This window comes from Passer domesticus, chromosome 9 (genome assembly GCF_036417665.1).
Source record: "Passer domesticus isolate bPasDom1 chromosome 9, bPasDom1.hap1, whole genome shotgun sequence".
Taxonomy (NCBI): Eukaryota; Metazoa; Chordata; class Aves; order Passeriformes; family Passeridae; genus Passer; species Passer domesticus.
In genome coordinates this window covers 28,589,472-28,613,919 of record NC_087482.1, presented here as the reverse complement: position 1 = coordinate 28,613,919, position 24,448 = coordinate 28,589,472, and the positions used below count along the sequence as shown (strand labels likewise).

General features: G+C 42.9%; 1 protein-coding gene across 9 annotated transcripts in view; it reads left to right on the top strand.

Annotated features, from left to right (window-relative positions):
• Nucleotides 1-175: 175 nt before the first annotated feature.
• ATP2B2 (ATPase plasma membrane Ca2+ transporting 2) overlaps nucleotides 176-24,448 on the top strand; it is a 391,446-nt gene continuing 367,173 nt past the window's right edge. Inside the window, exon 1 of one of the 9 annotated variants that reach the window (XM_064432240.1) lies at nucleotides 176-372. The gene's annotated coding sequence lies outside the window, so the exon portion shown is untranslated. The remainder of the gene's footprint in view (nucleotides 373-24,448) is intronic. The other 8 variants (XM_064432241.1, XM_064432243.1, XM_064432245.1 and 5 more) reach the window with 8 other exon arrangements.

Here is a 24,448-nt window from a genome sequence, read left to right as displayed (position 1 = left end):
CGAACAGGCGCGGCCGATCCCCGTCTGGCCGAGGCGCCCGGAGCCTCCGCGCGGTGCCGGCCCCGCCGCGCATCCCCCGCGCCCGCGGAGCGCCCGGCATCCCGCGGGAGCCGCGCGGAGCCGAGCGGGGCGCGGCGCAGCCTCTCCCCGCTGAGGGGAGCCCCAGCCCCGCCGGGGGAGCCTGGGCTCGGCTCCGGCACCTCGCGGGGTGGGGAGAGGCGCTGCCCGCCCCCCCGGGGCTTCCCCGCTAAGTCTGACGGAGCCGCCGCCTCCCGGCGCAGCGCAGCGGCCCCGGCGCAGGAGGAGGCGCCGAGCGCGGCCCGAGGCCCCGGTGCGGGGACAGCGGCGGCTCCGCTCCGCTCGCCGGCTCAGGTAGGAGCGGCAGCGGCGACCCCCGGGGCCGCGGTGACCTTGAAGGGGGCGGGAGCGCTGCCGGGGCCGAGCCCGTCCCGGGGGCAGCGGGATGCGGCCGGAGGATGCGCTGGGGCGGGGGATGGAGGCGGCTCCGCGGGGCGGCTGCGGGAAGCCTCTGGTGTCAGTGCGGCTCCAGCCCGGAGGGCTCGCAGAGACGGGAACGGGTCGGGAGGCGGCGGCGGCCGCGCTCTGCCCCGGCATTTCTCGCTCCTCCGAGAAATGTTAATTTGAGACAGCCGCAAGGAGGGAACGCCGCTCCTCCGAGAAATGTTAATCTGAGACAGCCACAAGGAGGTGGCTGCCCGCAGCCCCGCTCCCTCGGCGGGGCTGATGGAAGGAGAAGCCCTCCCGGGAGCGCCGCCGTGTCCCCGGCGCTCGCCCAGCTCCTGCGGTGCCGCTGCGGCCGGGCTGGGGTTTTTTTGGGTTCTTTTTTTCTTCTTTTCCACGGTGTTTTACAAGCGGTAGTTTGCAAAGCCTCGCAGTAGTCCGGTTTGGAGCGGCTGAAAGCCCGAGCAGAATGCGGCGGGAGGTAACTTTGCGGGTCACGCAGTGCACCAGCCCGGGATGCCCGCAGCGGTGCCGCTGTAGTGCCGGCCGCCACCACCTTGGCATGGATGCCGTCAAGATGTGCTTTCCTACCGTCACCGGACAGAACGGGTTCTTCTGCTGAAATCTTGGTTTGGAGACTGCACTAGAAACGTGAAAGGAGGGGCACTGTCTTCCCTTCTGCATCTTTGAAAGGCCTCCTGTATTGTAGGCGGAGGAAACCTCTCGTTTGCTGAATTAAACTGTCCAAAAGTTCATTTCTTTCTGTGTATTTCTTGCTGATTCTTTTGCTTGTGTTTTTTTTTTTTTCCATCTTATTGTGCAGTTTTATCGCATTACACCAACCCAATTCTGTGCTAATACTTTCTTTACTTTCTTTTTAATTAAAGCGTATTTTGTAGTAAAGTGCTATTTGAGAAGCATGGGTACCAAGATAAGGTGCTGGGAAGATAGGCAAGCTGAAAGCAATGTAGAGTAGGACTTAAACTGCTCCCAAAATAAGCTAAAATGTAAGTTTTTAAACAGTGTGAAAGTTGATAGTGCTGTAACTCAACTCCCAAAGAGTAAAAGGGAATCTTTTAAGGAATACTCTGTGTGGCTGGTAGACACTGCGAGCCCTGATTACGTAAGCAGTCCTTTGAGTGGCTCTGCACGCACACTGTTATGTTCTCAGCAGCACTTGGTGTCTGACCCTGTCCCCTCACCCACACGTGACCAATTTTCATATGCTGACTCAAACAGGATTCAGCATTTTCATTGCTGAGAAGTGGTTTGTCTGTGGTATCTCGCTAAGAAACCAGCTCAGTATTCTCTGCAATGACTTCATCTGACGTTAAGCTCCGTTTGCAAAGTGAACATTGCTGCAAGTTCTTCCCAAAGCAAAAGAATATGGGTGAAATGTTCAGTTTAGTGCCAATATTAACATAGTCACTTTAACACTTAATGGAATGAATGCAGAGTATTCTGCTACCTTGAATTCCTATTTGATACCATTACCAGCCCTGTCCTTTGCTCACATGCTGTAAATCCAGGACCACAGCCTCTTGCTTACCCAGGCTATTGAGTGTGATATTGAGCCAAATGTCTGGCACATCCCTCTGTCCTGTAGGCACACAATTTGGGGTGATTGAGAGTGGGGCTGTGCCCAGCCCCATCCCCAGGGGGCACAGCTGTGAGCAGCACTGACAGCAATGAGCCATGGAGTGCCCAGGGGCACTGACCAACACCAAAGGGAGCAGAGGGCACACAGGGGCAATGCATGAACGTGAGGGGTATGAAAGGTTGGGCTGAAGAACAAGAGGAGCAGATGCTTGCAGCCTTCTGAAGTGGTCTGGTGTTACTGTGCATGGCTTGAAGCTTTCTGAAATTGTCTGGGGCCACTCTGTGTATTGTGGCCATCTCTGCTGCAACAGTGTCCCAACCATACCTTTTAACCATTCAGTTGTCTGTTTCCTGATCATGCTAAGTACATTTGTATTGTTTTTGACAAGCTCCATGGGATGATCACTGGGATATTTATCTGGTGTCCTGTGCTGCTGTCACCTGATGGGTTTGGGTTTGGTTTGGAGGAGTGCAGGGAGGAGGCTGAATGGAGCAGTATCCTGGCCAGTGAGTTGGGCTGGGTTTGGTTTGGTTTCCCCAAAGAGGTGTTTGGTGTTATTGGAGATGCCTCAGGGCTCCTCTCCTGGCCTTTGTCACCTTTTCAGAGGGCTGTGAGTCTCCACTGTGTCCCATGTCACACACCAGGCACCATGGGGCACCTCTGACAGCATTTGCTGCCTTTTGGGGCTGGCTGAGTCAAACCTGGTGCATTTGTCTGGCTCCTTTTCCTTGGTGAGCCAAGAATAAAACACCTCAGGTCATTTCCCACAGAAACTTCAGTGATGTGACTGGGAAGCTGGACTGTTTGTCTGAATATTGATAATCCTCTAAGTGCTTGGAGTTCATCTGCATCAACAAAACCTGCATATTCTGGTTATTGTAGGCAGTTTAAAGGGTAGCACATGAGGTTCAAAAGGAAATTGTGATACTCAAAACACTCTAAAACTTGGATTGTAACTTAAGGATAGGTTCAGGACTGCAGCTGGGGAAAAGTCATCTGCATTGACCAGAGGAAAAAGCAGAGTAATTTTACGAGAGATAAGTGATTGTTTTAGTGGCAGCCTGATGGGAGATGATAGCAGAGGAGATAATTGGGAACAGAGCGAATGTTTAGAGTTAAATAAAATTGTGTGGCTGCTGAAATCTTTTAAAACAAATATCTGAACAAAGTTCAAACTTCTGGTGATGCTTATCCTTGGAATGTGTGTGTCAGATGTAAGAATTCTGTTTCCAAACAGCTTTACATTTAATGTACATTGTGCAGTAAATGGTTGCAATTTGCAAAGTTCAGAGTGAAACTTTAGCTGTCCTTTGAAAGAAGTTTGTAAAAAGTAAGTTAAATAAAAATTTTATGAAGAGAAGTGACAAATGCAAAAGAATAAATCATTTTAATTATCTGAAAAGAAAAATATAAAATATTTGAGAAAGGAAAAGTGAGAATGAACAAGAAATTTGTGTGTAATGAGATGACAGAGGTGACAGCAATGAGTGTCACAGTCACTGAGATCCAGGTTGGTCTCAGTATATTCATGCTACAAAATTATCTGTTAAATCAGAATGGCTTATTTATTGCCAAAGCCTACTTTGAAAAAAAGTTTCATCTTCATAAATGGAGTCATTTAGTAGTGAAATATTTCAGACTTCCATTTCATGGGTGTGACCAGTTTTTCACATCTACATGATCTAAGACAGCATTTCCCAAGGGATGTGTGACTCCCATATTGCTGATGACCCCAGATCCAGCAGCATGGGCTTGTATCTAAGGGTCATTATGTAAAAGGCTGTGTTTTCACCTATTTTGGAACTTATACTCAGAATTCTTAAATATTTTGTAACATCTAAATAAAACAACTGGCGTGCTGCAGGGGCGCCCTCCACACACTGGAATGTAAACCAAAAAAGCTTTAAATATTTCTAGGCGGCAGAGGTAGCTACATCTTTAATTAGTGCTATAGGAAGTGTGTTTTGGAGAGTTCACTGAACACCTTTAGTTGTGCAGAAAAGGCATTTCTGAAGAGCCTGCTCAGGTCAGTGCCCTCAGTGCCTCAAGAGCAATTCTTTTGTCAATGCTTATTTATCTGCTTCCAGCCTTTCTCCCCCCTGATCCAAAGGCTTGCACTTCTGGGTTTTACAGTCCCTCCATCACTCCCATTCCTATTCACATGCCAAGAACTGCTCAGCTGCTGAGGCTGCCACGTTTGGGGTGCCAAAGGCTTGGGAAGGCAAGGCTGTGGTGCCAGAGCTGAGAGCAGCAGCAGTGGGGCTGTGTGTTGGGTTTGTGTGTTGGGCTGCCCAGTTGCCATAATACAGGAACCTCTGTTTGCACAGTGAGTTTATTCCCTGGGTGGTGGAATGCCTTTAAAAAGTCTCAGCAGTGGGGTTTTCAGAGCCAGACCTGCCTGATTTCATTGGCGCTCCGAGGTATTTCTGCCTTCTGTAGCTGTGGGATTGTGTATTCACTGTGTGTAAACACAGGAACTGTCACAGGGGCTTGCACGTTCATCAAGGATTGATGTTAATTGTTGAAGGGATGGGATTTGGAGATGCAAGACTGAATCACATTTCCCCCTCACGCTCCACAGCAGAGTGACCTTGGATGCACATTTCAAGTTTCAAAAACCTTTTGTGTGTTGTGAAGCCAGAATAATGCAGCTGTCTCTGTTCAGTGTTTCTATTTCTCAGATTGATAAATCATTAATTCCACAGTGTTTGGGGAATTGCCTTTAGCCTGAGTTATTTATTAAAAAGGCTCAAATAGCTTGTATTGAACTTATGAAAATTATACCTACTTTAAAATCAGCCATCAGGGATGAAGATTGCTCCAAGGTTCTGCAGCTGCTGTCCACTCCAGATGCATCTCTTCATGGAATGCTTTAGGATTCAGGAGTTTTCTGGTGAACGGGATTTCTCCTGATGGTTTATCAGTGAGCCTAATGCCCAGTACATTCCTTTTGTTATCTCATTATGAGCAGGAGATTCCAAGCCTCTGGATAGCTTTCCTGTGCAGAAAAAAGTCACCTTGAAAGTATTTGCTGATCCTATATATTCTGCCCTGGTTATTGAACAGCCATTCTTCATCAGGGGCAGTATTCCCACTGATGGGAAATCTTCCATCCTGGAAGGTGTGATTGCATTCAGCACAGAACAGACAAAATGGGGCCACATTTTAGATGATCCAGCATTCCATTTATTGTGACTCAGGTAATTTGTTGGTATTTTAAACTTTTTTTGTACTGTTGTTATTATTTAAAGAGGTTGATACTGTTTAAGGGGATTGAAATAATAGGAATTGTGTTTTTAGGGAATGTTTTCTGTAACCCATACTGAAAACTTCCAATAGGTTGATGATGGGTTCCTAGAAAGTATCCCAATAGGTATTTCAGAATATTTTAAAGCAGAAGTATGAATGAGGAGATTTATGATAATCAAGACATGTCATCATCAGATTTCTTTGCAATTGCTGAAGCTTAAAGTAATTACTCTGGAACAATTAAGATTTACATTCTTTGCCATTGAGAAAATGGATATGTGCATTTTTAGGTGGCCTACAGTTACAGGAAAAGCAAAATGGAAGTTTTGAGAAGAAATTTCATTATTTAAAATGAATTGCTGGCATTATTAGGTGTATTTACAGCTGCTTTGCTGCATTCAACTTGGGGCCTTAGGTTCAAATGCAGTGTTAATGCATTGCTGTAGTCTACAAAGTCTGCATGTCCACCAGCATTTTTCTCATGTGTGAAGTATTTTACAAGCTTTAAATGAGTTTATGTGAAGTAAAAATAGAAGGCTGGCATGAGTTTTGGCCTATAAACAGTAGAAAGTAATTACATGAAGACAAAATGGTAAAATTTTACCTGGAAGAGATCTATTCCACATCACTGGGTTTTTCTTAATTACAGGAAGTGTCCAAAAGCCCTGACAAGAACTAGGCCCATTTTTTAGTTAAGCTTCAAAATGTCACGAGAATCAATCTGGAAGATGTAGAATGATTCTTCTGGAAAGGTTAAATACTCTGAAAAATTAATGTGTTATATACAGCCGCCCTGGTGGTTCTATGTCAAGTGCTGAAGGATTCGAGAGCAGTAGGAACACGAAAATGCCATTATGGCCTGTGAAGGTTGGTGTTAATGGGTGTGTTCCCTCCAAAGATACACTATTACACTGCTTTTTGTGCGACCCAGCACTGCTCCCCTCATATTTCCCCTTGGCACTGCTGACATTTATTGCTCCCCAGCTAAATAGGATGACAAGACAGAGTTGCATTTACTGTGAATTTTCTTGTGATTTTTTTTTCTCCCACTCATGTTCTGCAAGTTTCTGGACAGTGGAGAAAAATGGAAAGGTTACTGTCTGAGTGGCAGTCCTGTCAGACATCCTGGCATGAAATACGTCTTTTTAGAAATACCATTATACTATTTTTTATTTATACTGGCTTTTAGAACCCTTCCAACAGAACCCAGCTGATCTCTATTTAGTGTTTTTCTTGATGTATAGATTTGCACTTGTTCTGCTTACACTTCACTTCTCAACGAGTTCTTCAATGCTTCAAGTTCTAGTTTGAATTTTGATCTTGTTTGCTTGTGAGCTGGAGGTGATATGAACCCTGCCTGTTTCCTTCACACACATTTTTCTCTCCTGGCATTTCCTAATGTGTGCAGCAAGTTGTGAGATTAATTCCATTGCCAGTGAGTTTTAGTAATCACTTTTAATTTGGGTGGTTTTTTTTGGTTTTTGATTTTTTTTTAAGAAACCACACCCTCTGCACTGCAATTTCCTATCAGTTCTTCCACCCCATGAAAATATCACATTGGCAGTCACAGAAAGCCTTACTGCAGCCACTTTAGCCTGCCTGGTACTGGGTTTCCTTCTGAGTAGCCCTGTTCCCATATCAAAAAGGAAATTTCATTGCTTTGACATCCTTATTATTTTCAGGCACTTAATCCTTGAGGTACCCACATGGTGATTTATCTTGTTTCAGTGTCCCCTGTGATATAAAAGGGAGGTGGTTGGGTTTGCAGTTTCTTCAGTTTAGCCTTGCTTCTCCTTTTGAAGCTGCACACTGTTTTTGCATCTCCACTGTCCTTTGGGAACTCTACCCTCCCTTTGTGCATTATTGAATATAATAGCTAATGTTTGGGGATGGCTTTAGGTAATTCCTTAAGTACTCTGTGGTGAACTTCATCATTCTCTAGCAGACTGTGAATGTCTGGCTTCTTTTGATACTTTTTAGCCTATTCTTTCTTTTCTTCAGGCCTCTAGTCCTGTCTTCTCCGTGAAAATCACTTTAGAAACATTTTTGCTTTTCATTATCCTTTAGATGGAAACATAAAAGAATATGAAGGAAGTACTGAATGCTTCAGCTTTCTCTTTGCCATCTGTTATTTTCTCTCCTTTCCCATTAAATACAAGAACCTCTGCTTATCTCTTTCTCCCACTTACTTCTGTTGTATTTATAGATCCTTTTCCTATTGCCTTTTTATGTCCCTCATTAGTTGTTGATCCTTTTGTGTGTTGGCTCATCTGGATCAGAACTGAGCAGTTTGTGCCGTTCTAATTCTTGTTCTTTGTTAAATGTTCTTGTTTCACCTTTTGTACAATCTCTTCTGCTAGTCAAAGCCTTTGAAGATTCTGGGTGTAACAGTCTCTTCCAGTGCTTCCTATATTCCCCCTGCACTGAGATAATCTCTTGCACTATTTTATACACTTTTCATTGGTAATTGTCACTTTTCCTGAATTCCTTGATGCTCTCTTTAAGAGATAACACAAATCATTTGTCTGAGTTTGCTGAAGTTGCTGCCCTGAATTCCACTTCTTTCTTGTGCTTCCTTCACATCTTCCTTTCAATGTGTCACTGGTCAGTTCTCTTGGCTTGTGATAATGCTTACTTGAAATGTATTGCTGCCCTTAAGATCCCAGCCAATGCTTTCCTGTTAATCAGAATAAAATACAGCTGCAGCCTTGGCAATGCTGCCATGCCATGCCCATGCCTTTATCCTGTTAGCACAGCTCCAGCTCGATGATATCCCGTGTTTCCTCCTCAAGGAAAGGCTAAAAAAATGCAGATGTGTGAGGGCTGTGGCATGGGATGGGAGAACAAATTGTGTGTGTCACCTGCTTAGTTAGGGGACATTTTGTGCCTCCATACTCTTTGCTTGTCCTTGTGGGCTGTTGCTTCAGGTTTACAATTCAGCTGTTTCAGAGTGCACGTAACCTGCCTGCTTCAAGGGTTAATTAATCACTGCTTGCAAAGCTGCTGGGAATTTTGGGTAGAAAATGCTGCTGTAAGCACAAAGCTCTATTTGTACGTGCAAGATATTTGTAATGTTATTGAATAAGAGCATTAAAGCCATTTACTCATGTAGAAGTGAAGTGTGATATGTTCTACATATACGCAACCAACCAAGTCTATTCTGTACATGAAAATATTGGGTTTTTTTTTTTTTTGCTGCTGTTCTTGAGGACACCTTTCTGAGAACCTTTGCATTTCAAGTAGAAGAACCTGCCCAGAACTGAATGCCCTGCAGTTAAGATTTCATCCAGCCCTACAGAGAGAATTTGTAGACTTAGCACCAAGGGTTGTGTTCTTGTCAAGTAACATTTATGGCCTGATTGTCAAATAAGTTATAGATAATGTCGTCAGAGAGTTTAATGTATTAAGGACAGGATTTTTAAAAAGGGGAAGAATGGAAGCCAAATGGAATTTTAAGTCCTGTTGGCTTGTCAGTGGGATTTGTGCATCCCTAAGTTGGATGTTTTTGAAAATAACACTGTAAATTGGTGACTAATAGAGATCTTTCCATGATAATGGCTTACAAGTTGCCATTAATAATTCAGTTGGAGGTTATTGCAGTCCGACTCAGTACCTCCTGAAAAGCTTCTCTCTGTGATTTTAGTGGCTTTGGGTTATTGGGCACTCTGATGAAATAATGTGCTTTTGAGGGATGATTTTGCCCCTTTCAATACATCTTGGCAGTCAGAACTGAAAGTCACGAATTACAGGAGAAATGGATGCTGGAGCCTTCTTTAGTGCTGTTCACGTGCCAGTATTTTCAGGGATTTGCAAGATCCTTCCCCCTGAGCGCGGGAGGAATCGGGCAAAGCGAGTTCCTTGGTGGAAGAGTTCCACAGGCAGAGCTGGGTGGTGGATTTCCTTGGGAAGTGGGAAGTGGCTGTTCCTGCTGTGCAGCACGGGTTCTGCATTGCACGGCCCTGAAATCCCTGCCCTCCCTGCAGACCCCTCCTCTTCCTGCATCCATCCCTTTCCATACCATCCTTGCATCCCCCTTCCGTCCCCACAGCGTCACCCCATCCCGCATCCCCCATCCCATTCTTGCATCCTCCATCCCATCCCATTCCTGTGTCCCCCATCCTGTCCCATCCCCACATCCTCCATCCCATCCCATCCCATCCCATCCCATCCCATCCCATCCCATCCCATCCCAGCCCATCCCATCCCATCCCCTCATCCTCCATCCCATCCCTGCATCCCCCATCCTATCCCATCCTATCCCATCCCCCATCCCATCCTTGCATCCCCCATCCTATCCCATCCCCCATCCCATCCTTGCATCCCCCATCCTATTCCATCCCATCCCATCCCATCCCCGCATCCTCCATCTCCCATTCCATCCCCGCAGCCCCCATCCTGTCCCATCCCCACATCCTCCATCCCATCGCATCCCCCATCCCATTCCTGCATCCCATCCCATCCCATCCCATCCCATCCCATCCCATCCCATCCCATCCCATCCCATCCCATCCCATCCCATCCCCACAGCCCCTCCCCGGCGCTGCCGCAGCCACCGCTGGCTCGCACCGCTCCTTCTCGGTCTTCCTCTCCTCTCTCCCTCCGTTCCCCACAAACATGGGCCCAGTCCTTTCCCTGTAAAGCATTCCCGCTCCCCAGCACCCTGGCGTTCGCGGTCGCTCCGGCTGGGATCGCGCCGTTCCCGGCGGCTCTGCGGGAGCGCTGCCAGCTGGAGCGGCCGGGTCTCTCCAGCCGGGCTTTCGGGAATCCCCGGAGCACGGCGCTGTCTTTGGGCAATCTGTGCGCACAGACAGAAAGCAGAAGACCAGTGTGCGTTTTTATGGGGAGCATAAAATCTGTGAAACAACAACAACAACAGTATTTTAAAAAAGCAGATGGAATATTGTGGGATTTCTGAGGAGATGTGGATTTTTTGTTATCATACCAATATCTGTGAAAAGACATTAATTAATCAAAACGAGGATTGGTGAAAACATATTCATTAACACTGAAAGATGAGCTGATAGGTCCAGGTGCCTCTGCAGTAGAGAGATTTATTTTTCTAGGTGAAAACACAGAGGTACTAGTGTTGAACTGGATACAGAAATACTTCCAAATACATTTGGAAGTATTTCTGTATCCTCACAACAGCATTCAGTGCCTGCTAGCAGTCAGTGCCTCTGCAGCAGCAAGGGCTCTTCAGCACTGATGGCTTCTCAAGCTCAATAAAATCGTGCTTCAGATGTGACTGCCTGAATTTCTCTGTGGAACCCAGGATTGCACAGCAAAGGACACTTGGGAAAGCTGGAATGAACACTTGTGGGTGCACACATTAGTGTTTGGTTCCTCTGTGAGTGCTTCAGTGCTGGGGGTGGGGTGGGATGGGATTTTTCATCCTGTTATTACATACAACTTTTGGCTTCATGGCTTTTCTACCATTCAGCCTAAGGTGTTTTTTTGTTTTTTTTTTTTTTTTTTAATTTCTGTGTAAATATGATGTAAAAAATTATGTAATTGTGGAGGAGCTTATAATATCCATTCTGCTTTTAAACCTGTGACTTGTGGAAGGAGATTGCAGCCCTAGAAGGTTTGCTGTGTGAGGGGAGGGCATACAGCAGGAAAAGCCATAGGATGGCTTTAAGTGTTGAACAATAAAACCGGAACAAAAAGCTTGCTATAAATAGTAGCCTGGTCCCAGCTCAGTGAAGTACTTAAGCACATGCCTAAATCCCTCCTTGTTCAACAAAGCACTTACATGTGCACTTGAATTCTGCTGGAATAAAGCATTACACAGCAGGCCTGAGGGCTGGGTGGGATTAGGGGCTGTGGGGACAAACAGACCCCAGAGAAGGGTGATTTCCCCCACACCCCCTGGTGTGCTGGGAGCCTTTGTGGGGCAGTGCTTTATAGGAAATTTCTGACACTGCACTGACCAATTAACTTGGGGAACTGCTGGGCATGGAGGTGCTGCAGAGCAACACCTGATATAAATGTTCTGATATTCCAACAATTATGTTCTTGTGCTGTTTGCCGCTTGATCAGAGTTAATGATAACTGCTGCTTTGGTGATAGCAGGACCTGTATTATCCACTGAAGTGAATTTCCATTTTCTTTGTGAAACTGATGCAGTGAGGATTTTCCTCCTGGCATCAGTGAGGCAGCTGCACTCAGGAGTTCAGAGCATGGGCTTCTCCATCCAGGTATCCCAGTTAACACTTTCAAAGAGTCTTCAGGTACATCTAAAAACCACTGGATCTCAGTTTTAGAGTTACCTACATAAAATCTCTTACAAAGGCCTAATTTCTCAGAAAATACCATCTCTTTTCTTATAAGGAAATCTAGTTTACCATTTCAGTTTTTCAAAGTATTGCCCACTATTCTACAGGGATCCTGACTATTGGCAGCTATTTTTAGTCATCTTATCTCCGGAAAGGCTCCACATAAATTCCACAGTGGTTGTTGTGGCTGGCTGGATCCATCAGAAAGTGAGAATTAAAAACTCTATCTCAATCAGGTGAAAATAATGAAAATACAATTTTTTTTTTTTTTTTTTACAGCATGGACATATACAGCAAAACAGATTTTTTTTTTTCATTTGTAGGAATGTGAAGGTTGTAAAACTTACATTTCCACTGAGATGGAAACTTCAGTGTGTCAGTGCCTCATCAGGGATTCCGAGGTACAGATTGGCTTTTGAGAAACCTGCCCTGAGTCCCTGCTCTGACTGACAGTGCAGCTTTCACATCTCAGATCACTCAAAGTTAATCAGCCCAAGATTTCCCAAATGCATCTCAGAATATTGGTTATCTTTCATCTTCACAGCTGGGATAATTCTTAAAACTTTTCTTTCCAATGGAAATCTGGTTGAACTAATGAGTGGTTGGGCTTTTGATAAAGCGAAGGTTTGACCAAAAAATGTTCTGACATTTTGATGAAATGGAGTTACCATGATGATTTAGTGGAGATATAGATATATATATATACACACACACACACACACAAACACACACATACTTGTCAAATGGATCTAGAAGACCACTTTCAAAAATATTCTTTGAAGAATTGTGGCTGTTTAAAAAGTCTGTATAGCCCAAATCATGGCTGGTGCTAGTTGTCAGACACAGTGCTGGGGCTTTCTTTACTTCACTGTTTCTCTGTTGAGCAAATCTGTGTACCTGTTTTGTGGGGGTGCTCTAAATCTCTACCAGGAAAAGCACACTGTAAGAATGGTTAATTCAAATGTTATACATTTGAGCTGATTAAAGAAATTCTAATCTGGATCCTTATGTAGGAAGTCATAAAAGGCTTTCATAATTTAAACCAGATCAAGTCTATAAAGTCATAATAAGCTCATGTAAATCTCCCCAGTGTAATAGTTGAAATTTTTAAATTCTATAATTAAAAACACCCCTCTAAATATTTCAGTGAAAGTCCCTTGTTGCTTTGCATTCTGTTTGATTAGGGCAGACAGGGCATTGGGGAAGGGCCATTTTGGGATGACACAAATCCTGGCCAGTGTCAGGGTGGGCTTTGGCTCCATGGGCTGCACTTGGCACTTTGAGTTACACAAAATGGGCTTCATCTCTGTGAGCTTCAAAGTGTGTGAGTGGCACTTTCTGTACCAAGGATCAAAATTTCTGTTAGAAACAGGATCAAAACACCAAAATCAGGCTGTAGAATGACACATAACTTCTGTTAAAATTGATGGAGTTTCACTGTGGGATGTAATTAAGCAGGTTGGTGGACAAGAAACTAATGAGCTGGTCTTTGTGAAATATGCAGAGAGAGTAACTTCCAGTGGGATATTGCCAGGGAAATGACAGATTAGAATGGAAATAAACTGATGAAGTATTTGATGGTCTGATGTTGAAATGTGCATGCAATGAAGCAAAGGAGTTCTGCAAAGCATAACTCTCTGTCAGGCTTCCTCTTTGCTGAAAAGAACTGCAGCATTTTTAATTAAATCTTCCGGAGCTGTTTTGTTAAAGCTGCATGGCAAATAAATTCTTTCATTATTTGGTCAATGGTGCTGTCAGAGGCCTTCAAGTCTTGCCTCCAGGAGAAGGGAAAATATTTTAAGCTACATATAAAGTACCATTACTAATTTTCAGTACAAAAATGTTCATAATTTTTATCAAGAAAAATTATCCAAGAAATGGAATTGCCTTCTGTTCCTATTAGGAAAAAAAAATCACATTTTCAAAGACAGAATTTTGTATGTGTTAGGGGGTTTTGTTAACGAAGTTGAACAAAATGGTCATGCTTATTTAGTTAACAAAAATATTTAATACAGGAAAAAGCATCAGGGAAACATGATCAGTCATTACTTCCTTTGCAGTGCCTTCTGTGCATTTTTTTCTGCAGAAAGCTTTCAGTAGACTTTAACCTAAGCAGGGCTTCATCACCTGGATCCATTCTCCTCCCTCCCTTCCTCCAGCTCCTGGGGAAATTGAAATCAAATTGCATTGTGCAGCAGATTAGGGGTGGGTTCAGTAATCAGCTTGCAAGCAGTGGTGACCTGGGAGCTTGGTTGTGAGTGCTCCCTCCCCCAAATCCAGGGCCGTGGCTTCTCCCTCCATCCTTCCCTTCTGCCCCTACAAGGGAATCTGGAAATGCACACACAGGGCTGAGCATGGGGGCAGCAGGCAAAGAGAGTTCTGAGGGAGGAAAAATGGATCTGTCAACTCAGGGCAATTTATTAGCTCATCCCCAGTTCCTCCTGAATGTGGAAGGCAGGTTTGCTTTGGCCACACTCACGTTCCAGCTCCCGTGTGCCTGTGCTGGGCTCCTGCTTTTGGATTTAGATTGATGGCAGCTGTTTGTACTCATTTTTCTCATCCTCACCCAGCAGCTTTGTAGATGTTGAAAGTTCAGTGACAGTGCTCGAAATAGCTTTGGTCTGAGAAACTCAGTGTATTTTCAAGTTGTTTTTTTTTTTCTCTCTCTCTGTAATTGTTTTTTTCCCCCGTTTTGTTGTCCAAGATGTGCTTTTAGCACCACCAGGGTTGGTAGGAATTAAAGTTCTTCACAGATTAGTCCAGCTGTAGAAATCTTTGCTAGATTCATAGAAATAACACAGCACTGTTGTTGTTAAATAACTATTCATATAAATAACATTTGTTATTTATATGAATAGTTGTGTGAGATCATTATAAGGTCATGACTTGTATTTAAATACATAATATATTAAATATATACTTCCTAAGATGCTTATTAATATGCCTAATAATGTCTTGGCTTTCTGAGGGCAAATAAGTTTTTGTGTGTGTTGAAGCAGGCATTACAAGGAACTTCCTGATAGAAGTGAAGCATTTCCTATCTATAAATATTTGTGAAACCCTGTCCAGCTATAAATAGGAAGGCAGGCTGGAGATGTGATCTTAGAAGACACCAGATTCAGTGAGGATGTTGCTGGAGTTCTGGAGCCAATGAGGCACCAAAGAGGTGCTTTTTATAGATGAGCATTTGGCCCTGATGACACACACAGATTACTAAATTGATTAATTTTCTGTTTCTGGCACAAGATTTTCTCTGCATCATCTCCATCATATGTGATGTTTTCCTGTAAGTTGTAGTTCCTGGAATCAGATAATACTGCAAAAACACATTTTTCTTTTTTTTTCTTTGACTTTCCTTTTAAAAAATCCTTTGTAATTGTGTAGAAAAATATTTTGAAATGCCTCAGATGTTGACTTAAAATGAAACAAACCATCAGTTTTTCCTCCTTCCTTCTCATTTTTATAAGGAATGACCAGATTATGATTTTTTTTTCCAATTTCTTGGTAATAATGTCTTTACAAGATAATTCTGGGGCTGCTTTGGAAGCCAGTTCTCTGCTACAGTAGTCAGCATTAATACAGCTGCATGAAATTCCTAGAGTGTATCATTGCCCTTTTAACGTTCAATTGAGAGTGAAAAATAGCATTTAAACTCACTGGGGCAGGAAGTGCAGGAAGGTGGAGTGTCCAGTTGCCAGCAGGTTTACAGACACAGAATCATTTAATGAACTTGAGAAAAGTAGCTGAAAATGAAGAAATTGCCAGGATCCAGTGGAATCCTCGGTGTGCTCTGTGGTGCTGTTGTACTGGAGCAGATTACAGAAATCAAGTAGGAGCATTCAGTATTTTCCTGTATTTAAAAAGAAAAAAGAGAGCTCTTTTCTAAAGAAATTAAATCCCAAGTTCTGTTAGATAATCTCAAATTTAGTATTGAAGCTCCATGAATAAACCATTCTTATCAGCTGTGTTACAGGGAATTTCAGTGTGATTATGACAAGCAGAAACTGGTGTTGGAATAAATCCTCCAAACAGTAACTTTAATTGCAGGCTTAAACTTTCAGAGGATTCACCTTTTAAAAATAACATTTTCTATATTCAAAATACTTTTTAAGGAGCAGTAAGGGTATAAATTAGATAGTCCCTATAGTGTCTGTCTTCTGAGCAGCCTCGAGGGTGGCAGGATCCCAGCTGAGCTGGTTTTGCAGCACAGCCTGGATGATTTCTGTCTGTGCTTGTGCTACAAGCACCACAAGGATCTCTGCAGACAGCAGAGCTCAGTGCATTGGGGGTCTTTGCACTGGGAGAAGTTTCAGCTCTGATGGCTGTGTGAAGTGGATGAAGGCACAAAAAATGAACTGTGCTCCCAGGGCTCTTCCAGAGGAGCGTGCAGGGAAATCCTTGGCTGAGCCTGCAGCTCCTCCCAGGTGTGGAAGAGTATGTCCAGTGTCTGCATCCCTCAGCATCCAGCTTCACTGCCCCTGACTTGCAGCATTGGAAACTGGAAAAAAAAATCACTATTTAGAAAGCTGGGATTAGGGAATAGGCCACAGGAGCTGAGTATTTACCTGAAGCAACCAGCCAGGGCAAGTGGAGATACACTGACCAGGAGAAAATTGGTGGTGTAAGATGGGTGGAAAATGTTTTTAGTTGTTGGATTTTTCAAATCTCAGCTCAGATAGAAGATAGCCCAATTACTCCAATAACTGGTTAAAAAGAAAATAAGGTCATAGATGTTGAGAACCTTTTGAAAATGTCTTTATTGAATTGTTGACATGCGTAAACTCTGAGGAGAATAAGAGGAAGAGGCAGCTGATGAGGCAAAGCCTTCATTGTCCATCATGCTTAAAACTCCACAAAAAACCCTCACAGAAGCAGAGGGGAGTGGCAGAGGTTTATCTGCAGCTATTTTTGTGCTGGGTTTTCTTTTTCCCATGTAACTGAAGATGGGCAACTGCTTAAGAGACTTTTGTGGGGAGAGTGACAAACAGAGCTGAAATGTGTGCATTGCAGCTGCTCTCCTCTCTGCGTGTCCAGACCCACTCCAGGTATGGTTTTTACATTTCTTCAGTGTTCTGGGGACTGCGGGCAAAATGCAGATAAAGGCATGTTTCTATGTGCCTTTCAATTGGGTGGGCATGCTTGATATCTCCTCACTGTTTATGTGCTCTGGTGTTTCTGATAAATCAGTGCTTTTTGTCAGCAGAGGTGTTTTTCTAATCTGGTAGTTTATAAAGTCATCAAAAGGTCAGCATGGAGCATATATTTAACAATTAACATTACTGCCATGTTATTGCATTAGAGAAATTAAAAGTAATTTGAAGAAATGTTGTCTTTGACCAATAGTATATAAAGTATACAATGAACAAAATATTTACCTGAAAATAAACACTGTTACCAAGAATATTGATACTGTTAGGCAGAGACATTAGTAGTGTGTGTCAAAATCACATCTTAATTACAAATGGTTTTTAGGAAACTTCAGTATGTTGTTCTTCTTTTGCCCACCCTCCTGATGATGTGATCTTGTGTAGCTCTCACAAGGAAGCAGAGAAGAAAACAGTTGTTCAACAGCAGTAGGGTGGGAACATGGCAATTAGGGCTGAATGCAATTCCAAGCTATTGAATACGTAAACAGGATTTTCTTTACATCTTATTTCTAATGGTGACCCAATCACTGAGTCTGTACAGATGGACAACCTGTTTCTCCTTCCTTAACAGTTCTTGCAAAAAAACAAACCAAACAACTTTCCTTTCAATTTCTGCTGTTTAGTGTGCATTAAGTACCTTTAATTTCCAGTATAGTTCCTCTTTATGTAGCTGTTTTGCAAGATGAGCTATAAACATTTATAAAATGTAATTATAGAGACGTTTAATTGCTGTATAAATAAATGGGTTTGAAGACAGACACAAGAATTCTCCATGGAGTCACTCGATGGTGTGCGTTGACTCTCAAATTGATTTTCTGGGTAGGAGTAACTGGCTCGGAAGTGCAACCAGTCCCAGCACAGCAAAGCTTTAGGGCTTGCTGTAAATCTGTCAGTGCCTTTTAGCAAAGTTTGTAACCTTAGTTTGGTTTAGTGCTGCTCCAGTCCCGTTGTTAACCCCATGTCAGTAATTCAAAATGTTTCATGGCATCGCAGGCAAATTTAGAAATGCCAAATTTTCAAGGAAATGATGTGAATGGGAAGAATTATGGCTTGTATGAGCAGAGGGGATAAACCTCTGTGGAAGTGTTCAAATGACTCAAAGGCCTTATGAATTACAGTTGCCAAGGCAGGGCTGTGCTGTTTGAAGAGTTACCAAGTATTAATTGCAAACTTTTCAGCCATGACAGATTTAGGAAAGCCTAAAACCTGGTGCATTTGGTCTTGCTCTTAGCTGATTTTCCTGTCTGTTTGAGCTGGTTTTCAGGGCTCTTTGATTTGGCCAAGATAAGTGTGTGTGCACGGAAACACAAAATCATTTAATTACCACTTGGGGTAAGTGGTGAATGTGAACATGCACATAAACACACACATGCTGTCCTCAGTACCATCTAATTACTACCCAGAGCAAATAATCTTCCTGTTTTCTGTGCCCTGGGGCACAAAAGGAATGTTTTCTTCTTTTGGTTTGTTTTAGGGGCAGTAGGCTAAGTGTTTCTCTGGAAGATGTCATTTCATGTCTGAGCATAGAAACATAGTGGAAGTGACTGTGAAAATTAGCAACACATTACATTTTCTTGGCATTTAAATATTTTGTTTTGTATGAGATTGATTTGTGTGTCTCCCTTGCATCTTGCTAAATGTTTGGCATTTATATATACAGCACCATGATTAAAAATGTTATCTTGCCTAGACACTATAGAAATATTGTGCATATTTATTGTTTGCATGTGGGCATAGACTTTTGCATATGTGTATCTAGATTTCTGGTTTTCTTATCTGTTTTGGGTTTTCACATTTTTGTTTCAAGGCTATTAACAGAAAGACTAAATATAATATAGCTCTTATGAAATGCAAAGTTTGGCCCATTCCGTGGCTAAAGGGACCTTGGCCAGTTTACCAGTAAATAGATGTTTAAAGCAGAGAACTAAAAATACGATTAGAAAGTGATCACTAATGGGCATCCTGTAGGCTGAGCAAAAGACTGCTGAGACAAAAATAATATTTATGTGGTGCATGAGTACCACTGCAATAAAAATGAATAATGACTGAGCTGCTTTCTCATCCTTGGAAGGGGCCCTTCCCCTCCTGGGCTGGAGGGCTCTTTGTGGAACTCCTGCCCTCCCTCTGGGGACTGCCCCTGCTCTAGGTAAGTAGGAGACTGCAGGCTGTACAACCTTTTAGCCTTGCTGAAATATTAATTCTCTTCAGCATTCCAGACTATGCACAAAGGAATCAAAATACAAATGCTAATTGTTGAGGAAGGAGGAGGCTGTGAGAGAAGAGCTCTGAACCCACTATACCAAGCAAACCTACAGCAATGTTGGCTATTTTCTTGTCCTTCTTTAGCTGTTTCTTTGGCCCTTCCTTCCTCTGGATTCCTCACTAAGAGCTTAGAGACAGAAGCCTTTATATTTTGCCCTTTCAATACTATAACTATTTAGGAATGGCTGTTCTTAATAATGTCCTTAATAAAAAGTCCCTTGCCTTAGTTATCCCCGCTGAAGCTTTGGGTTTGAGAAGGCGAATGCTCCTGAGTCCTGGAATATACTTTTACCTGTCTACCTGTTGATATTCCTGTTGATATTTCTATTGATATTCCTGTTGATAATCCTGTCAGTTCTGCCTGCCAGCCCAGGTTTCAGCTACTGACTGTGCTCCTGTGCTAACTGAATGGGCCCTGCAGAATCTCAGTGGATGATTTTACCCAGCTCTGAGGAGCAGGCTTGCATTCCACACTGGACTAAAATCCCTGTGAATTATCCCTCAGATAAAGTTGGTAAATTTTGTCTGCTTTCATATTCGTAGTGATTGAAACAAAAATTTTGAAAGAAACAAAACCAGAATTGAATTGAAACGACAGTTACAGGACTGTTGGCAAAACACTGCAAAAGGATTTGCTTTTCAGCCTAAAATACTTACCAGCTCAATTAAGACTAAACGTTTTTCAGATTTCCTTGAATGTAGGTGAATTTTGTAATGGAAATTGAACAGTATAAAAGATTTTAGCATTAAATATTAAACTGTCAAAAAAGAAGCATTTTGCTTGGATTTCAAAACGAGATCTTTTACATTCTGCAACTTTTGCTCTCACATTTTTTCCAGTTTAGCCTCTTGGTCAAATACGACTTAAACTGGAATTAGTTTTAGTCATGACCTCTGTCTGTCTCCTGCTCCTGCTCTCCCAAGACAGCCCTAATTTTTCCTGCTGGCTGTATTATCACTGATCCCACTGACTTCTGCAAAATGTTCCTGTGCTAAGTGAATGCCATTTGGAGGAGTGGCATGCTCTTTACTCAGGTTCTCAGTCGGCTGCAGTTGGGCTTCTCAAGAAAACTCAGCCCATTTGCTTCCAGCATGCTGCTTGATAAGTGATATGGACAGCCCCTTCCAGAAGCAGTGAAAGGAGGAAAATCGAAGATGTCTGTATTTGTTTGTTCATATTCTAATTCTCTAAATGGATTTAAAGTCTAAAGTGTGTATTATTTTTAGGTTCATCAAGAAAAGCACACATCCATAATTCAGATTAGAGCAGACCTGTGCTCTGTGGCGGGGGCTTTCATCTGAAATAAGTGCAGCTATTTCTTCATCCAGGACATTTCCCACCAACTGGTTATTGCAGTAGCTGTATGTGCTATTTATGATGTGTATAGGAAAAGCAACATATGTGCTTTTATCTGATAAGTAGTCTAAAAGCTTTTTTTTTGTTTGCTTGTTTTACAGTAGTTAGAAATTCTGCCGTTGCAGATTTGAATTAACATCGCTTAATTTTGGAAGAAATACTTTATGAAGAGTGGCTGGAATTAAATTTCTGGTGGCAGAGGATGAGAAGAGGTTCATGTACAGAGCTTCAGCCTCCTCTTGTGCACCATTGACCAGGGTGCTCAGTGGCATTTCTGTCATTGGCTCTGGAGACTTCTGTGCATGTTAATGCTCATCTGTTAATGTTAATCACCATTCCTGGTTTTAAATGCAAAATTTTCCTGCTTTGATCTCCAGGCTCTCCCACAGCCCTGCCTAACATTGCTCTTAAGCAGGCTTTTCACGGGCCCGATACTATTTGTCAAAAAATCAAGAGAAAATCTCTGCCCACAAGTTTCTCATTTGCATATTCATCTGGGCATATTCCTGGCTCAGCCTGGGCTTCTCGTTCTTTTCCTTTCATTAAAATCTTCTGCTGTGCAATGAGCTCATCACAGCACTTTTCCTCTCCCCGTTCCTTCTGGAGAAGAATTGCCTGTGTAAATCACTGAAATGGCATCACTGATTGCCACAGTCTTGTAATGTAGCTGCAACTCTAAGAATGATTCATCCTTGGATCTGCTCAAGGTCTCCAAATATGAAAGAAAGGAGAAATAGTTTGAATTATATAGAGGAAGTTCTGCTGAGAATTCTCCACACCCCTTGAAGCCCACTGACTGACTCCTGCAGATGATCAATATTGTCTATCAGGGTTTTTTCACCCAGCCATCCAATTAACTTTGCCTCCCAGTGATACATGGGAGAAATGAGACCAGAGTTTTGCTGGTGCCTTCAGACTCTGCAGGTATGTTTTACACCAAGATCCAAAAGAAAAAGGGTTTTTACTTTTTCATATTTGAACTATCACAGGAACAGCCAAGGATAAATGACTTATCTAGAAGATTGAATTAGAATTTACTTCAGGAAATATTTCCCAGACACCTCTAGGCCTAACAGAGAGCAGGAATGACTACCAGCTCTGTCAGATAACCCAGAAAATGCTATGGCAAAATGCTGCTGGCATTGCCTCTGTGTTGGAAGGTAATTACAAAGAACGGAACAACAGGATTGTAAGGGAAGTGTAGGGGAGTTGTACATTCTTCCCAAACCTCCCAAACAGTGGAAGTGGAAGCTGTCAGAAAATATCCCTGGCACAAGTGTGTGGTGGGCAGAGAGTGCTTGCTCTAGTAAATGCTGATACACTTCTTTTTCATGAGTATTGGAAATAACCCTCCTCTAATGTGCCACACTGCTGGAAGTGCCTCATCTCCAAAACACAACACCTACAGAGACAGATTTAAAAACCTAAAATTCTCATAAGAACTTTAACCAATGTCCTTTACTTATTCTCCAAAAGTTCTTGAAAAATGTAAATGCATTTCCCCATATTCCTCTGCCTGCAAGCTGAAAAGAATCCAAAATTTCACTGCCAATAAAGGAGAGAGCAGAGAACTGGATTTGAGGAAAAAAAAAAAAAAAAGTTTTGGTGAAATAGGATTAGTTCTTAAATCTCAAAAAAGCTTGTGGAGTCATGCAAAACAGAAAAGAGAGGTTTAGCCTGCATAGAAACAGAATCACATGAGTGCAATATCATTCAGACTTTCACTCATGTGACGTTTGGTTGTTGTTGGAGACAAATCTTTGAGAAAAGAAGTACAGTAGTTTTTTATAGATAAGGAGCTCAATTTCCTTAGGTTCTTGCAGTACGTGAAATACAATTATTGCAAGAGAGCTGGAGTGGGAATATGGAAAATACTCTCCTAATTTGGCTGCACGTGTGTTTTCTTTAAACAGTGAGTTGTTATTTTCTTATTTAGGGGGATGTGTGTTGATTTGTGGGCTCTAACACCAGGTGCAGCATGTGCCACTGCTGGAGCTTCATAAAGGAGTGACAAAGCACAGGGAAAATTAAGAGCTGCCACAGTGAAGATGAGTTTAGAAAGTCTGATCCTGGGGAGAGTGGCTGGAGAGAATGAGATTTATTTGTTTGTATATGGGAACTGCACAGCCCCTTCTGTCATTTTCTTGCAGACCTCTTTGAGTAATTGTCCCCATGCACAGAGTGTGTGGAGGGTTGGATCTCTGTGGCCAGCAGCACCTGCAGAGTGCTCTGTGTCTGCTGGGCTGTGCACGAGGAGGAATGAAGGATATAGTGCATTTCCTGGGGCTCAGCTCCTCCATTCTCCAAACGAGTGCTCTGTGCCTTTGGACTGCAGGAGTGGTTTGTGTTAACAGGCTGCTCGTTACTTTTTCTTGGTGTTTTTATAAACCTGGAGCTTGCCTGGAATAAAGTTTACTGCTTCAGCTTATTCAAAGGAGGCATAAACCCCCCACATTCTGTTTCCTGGGGTGATGCTGCACCTCAGATTGCTCAGTGTGGATTGTCAGTCCTGTTGGAACTGGTCTGGATAATGCAGTCAGGTACAGCAGAACTCTGAGGGAGTTCAAGTGGCAAATTTCTCATGAAAAGGTTTTTTCAGAAAGCAAATTCTCCCAGTGCTGCCTACACTGCCTGAGTGCTGAGGCTTGTGGCAGCTGTTGAAGGCACTTGTTATGCACAGGGTCAGAGCTGGGGTGGAACATGGGGTCAGTGTTACAGGTGCCAGAACAGGCATTTTGTTCCCTTCTCTGCTCTTGGATTTTCTCCAGTGTAACCTGTGCTGCGTGTGTAGGGTTTGTGTGCTGACTCCTTCCCCTCCTCAGAACCCTTCTGAGAAGAGAAGAATCAATGGCAGCACTTCCAGATGCTGTGGTTGAAAAGGTTCTGCAGTGAGACTGATCCTCACTCTTGTCTCTGAAACTGAGAGAGAGCTGAGCTGTTCTGCTGTGTTTGTGACCCTGGCTCACACTGTGAGTGACCAAAGAGCATTCTGGTCAAACTTGTCTCAGGCTGGGTTCAGAAGAAACAGGAGAAAATGCAGGACTCACTGTCCCATAAGGCAAGTTCTGTTTTAACCCCTCGATGGAAAATGGTGATCCCAGCACTGAATTCCTCCCAGCTACTCTCCCCTCAGAGCCTGGAGTCCTCTGGCAAGCAGGGACACGAGTCATAACCATTCCTCACAGCTTGTATTGGCCTTTTGGGCCACTTCCAATGTGACAAAAGTCCATGTTACAAAAAACACTCCCTGCGTGCCTTTTCTGCCCCCAAATTCAATTTGCACTTGCACTACCAAGGATTCAACTTGGAAGCTTTTTATCCACACTCATTAATGTGAAAGAAATAATATTTTGATGGAACATGATTTTTTTCCTGGTGTATTGTACCATGCTCTCCTAAACTCTATGAAACTCCTGTGCACAGCTTCTTGCTGTTTTCTAGTTATTCATAATAATCTGAATAATCTGTTGTCTTGCCTTGTCTCTGGTGCTAAGGTAACACCACAGCAGATGGAAGATAATGTCTTCTGAAACCTGCTCTCAGAGGCAGTGAAAGTTAATGTTCCTCTTGAGTTCTTCTCCTATCATTACCTGATAGCTGGTATTTTGCTGAACAATATTTTTTCTATAGGAAAATTTATATTTTTCTACAATTTTAGTCTATAGGAGATTTTTTTTTTCCCACCAGAAACAAAATACAAATAAAAAAAAGTGGATTGAGGCAGTATGGTTGAAGGGGGAAAAATGTTTTCTCTGGTTAGTAATTCTTACAGAAAAGTAAGTTCAGCTTGAAAGAATCACTGCTGGGATATTAAATGAGTGTTTTATTTAAATGAAGTAATGCCACCAGCTATAAATCACTTGGTGGCTCTGCCTTGAATATTTTTCTCTTTGGGTAGATATGACTGATTTTGAGAGGCAGGAAAGGTTTATTTGCATTGATCCCACAGTGCTGACCTCAGTGCCATCAGCTGTGAGTTTAATCACATCTATTCAGATGGATTTCACACGATCAATGTAAAACTTTTTCAAACCCTACAAGTATTGAAGTTTTCCTTACTCTTCCTACAAAGAACAAATAGGACTGCAGTATTTTT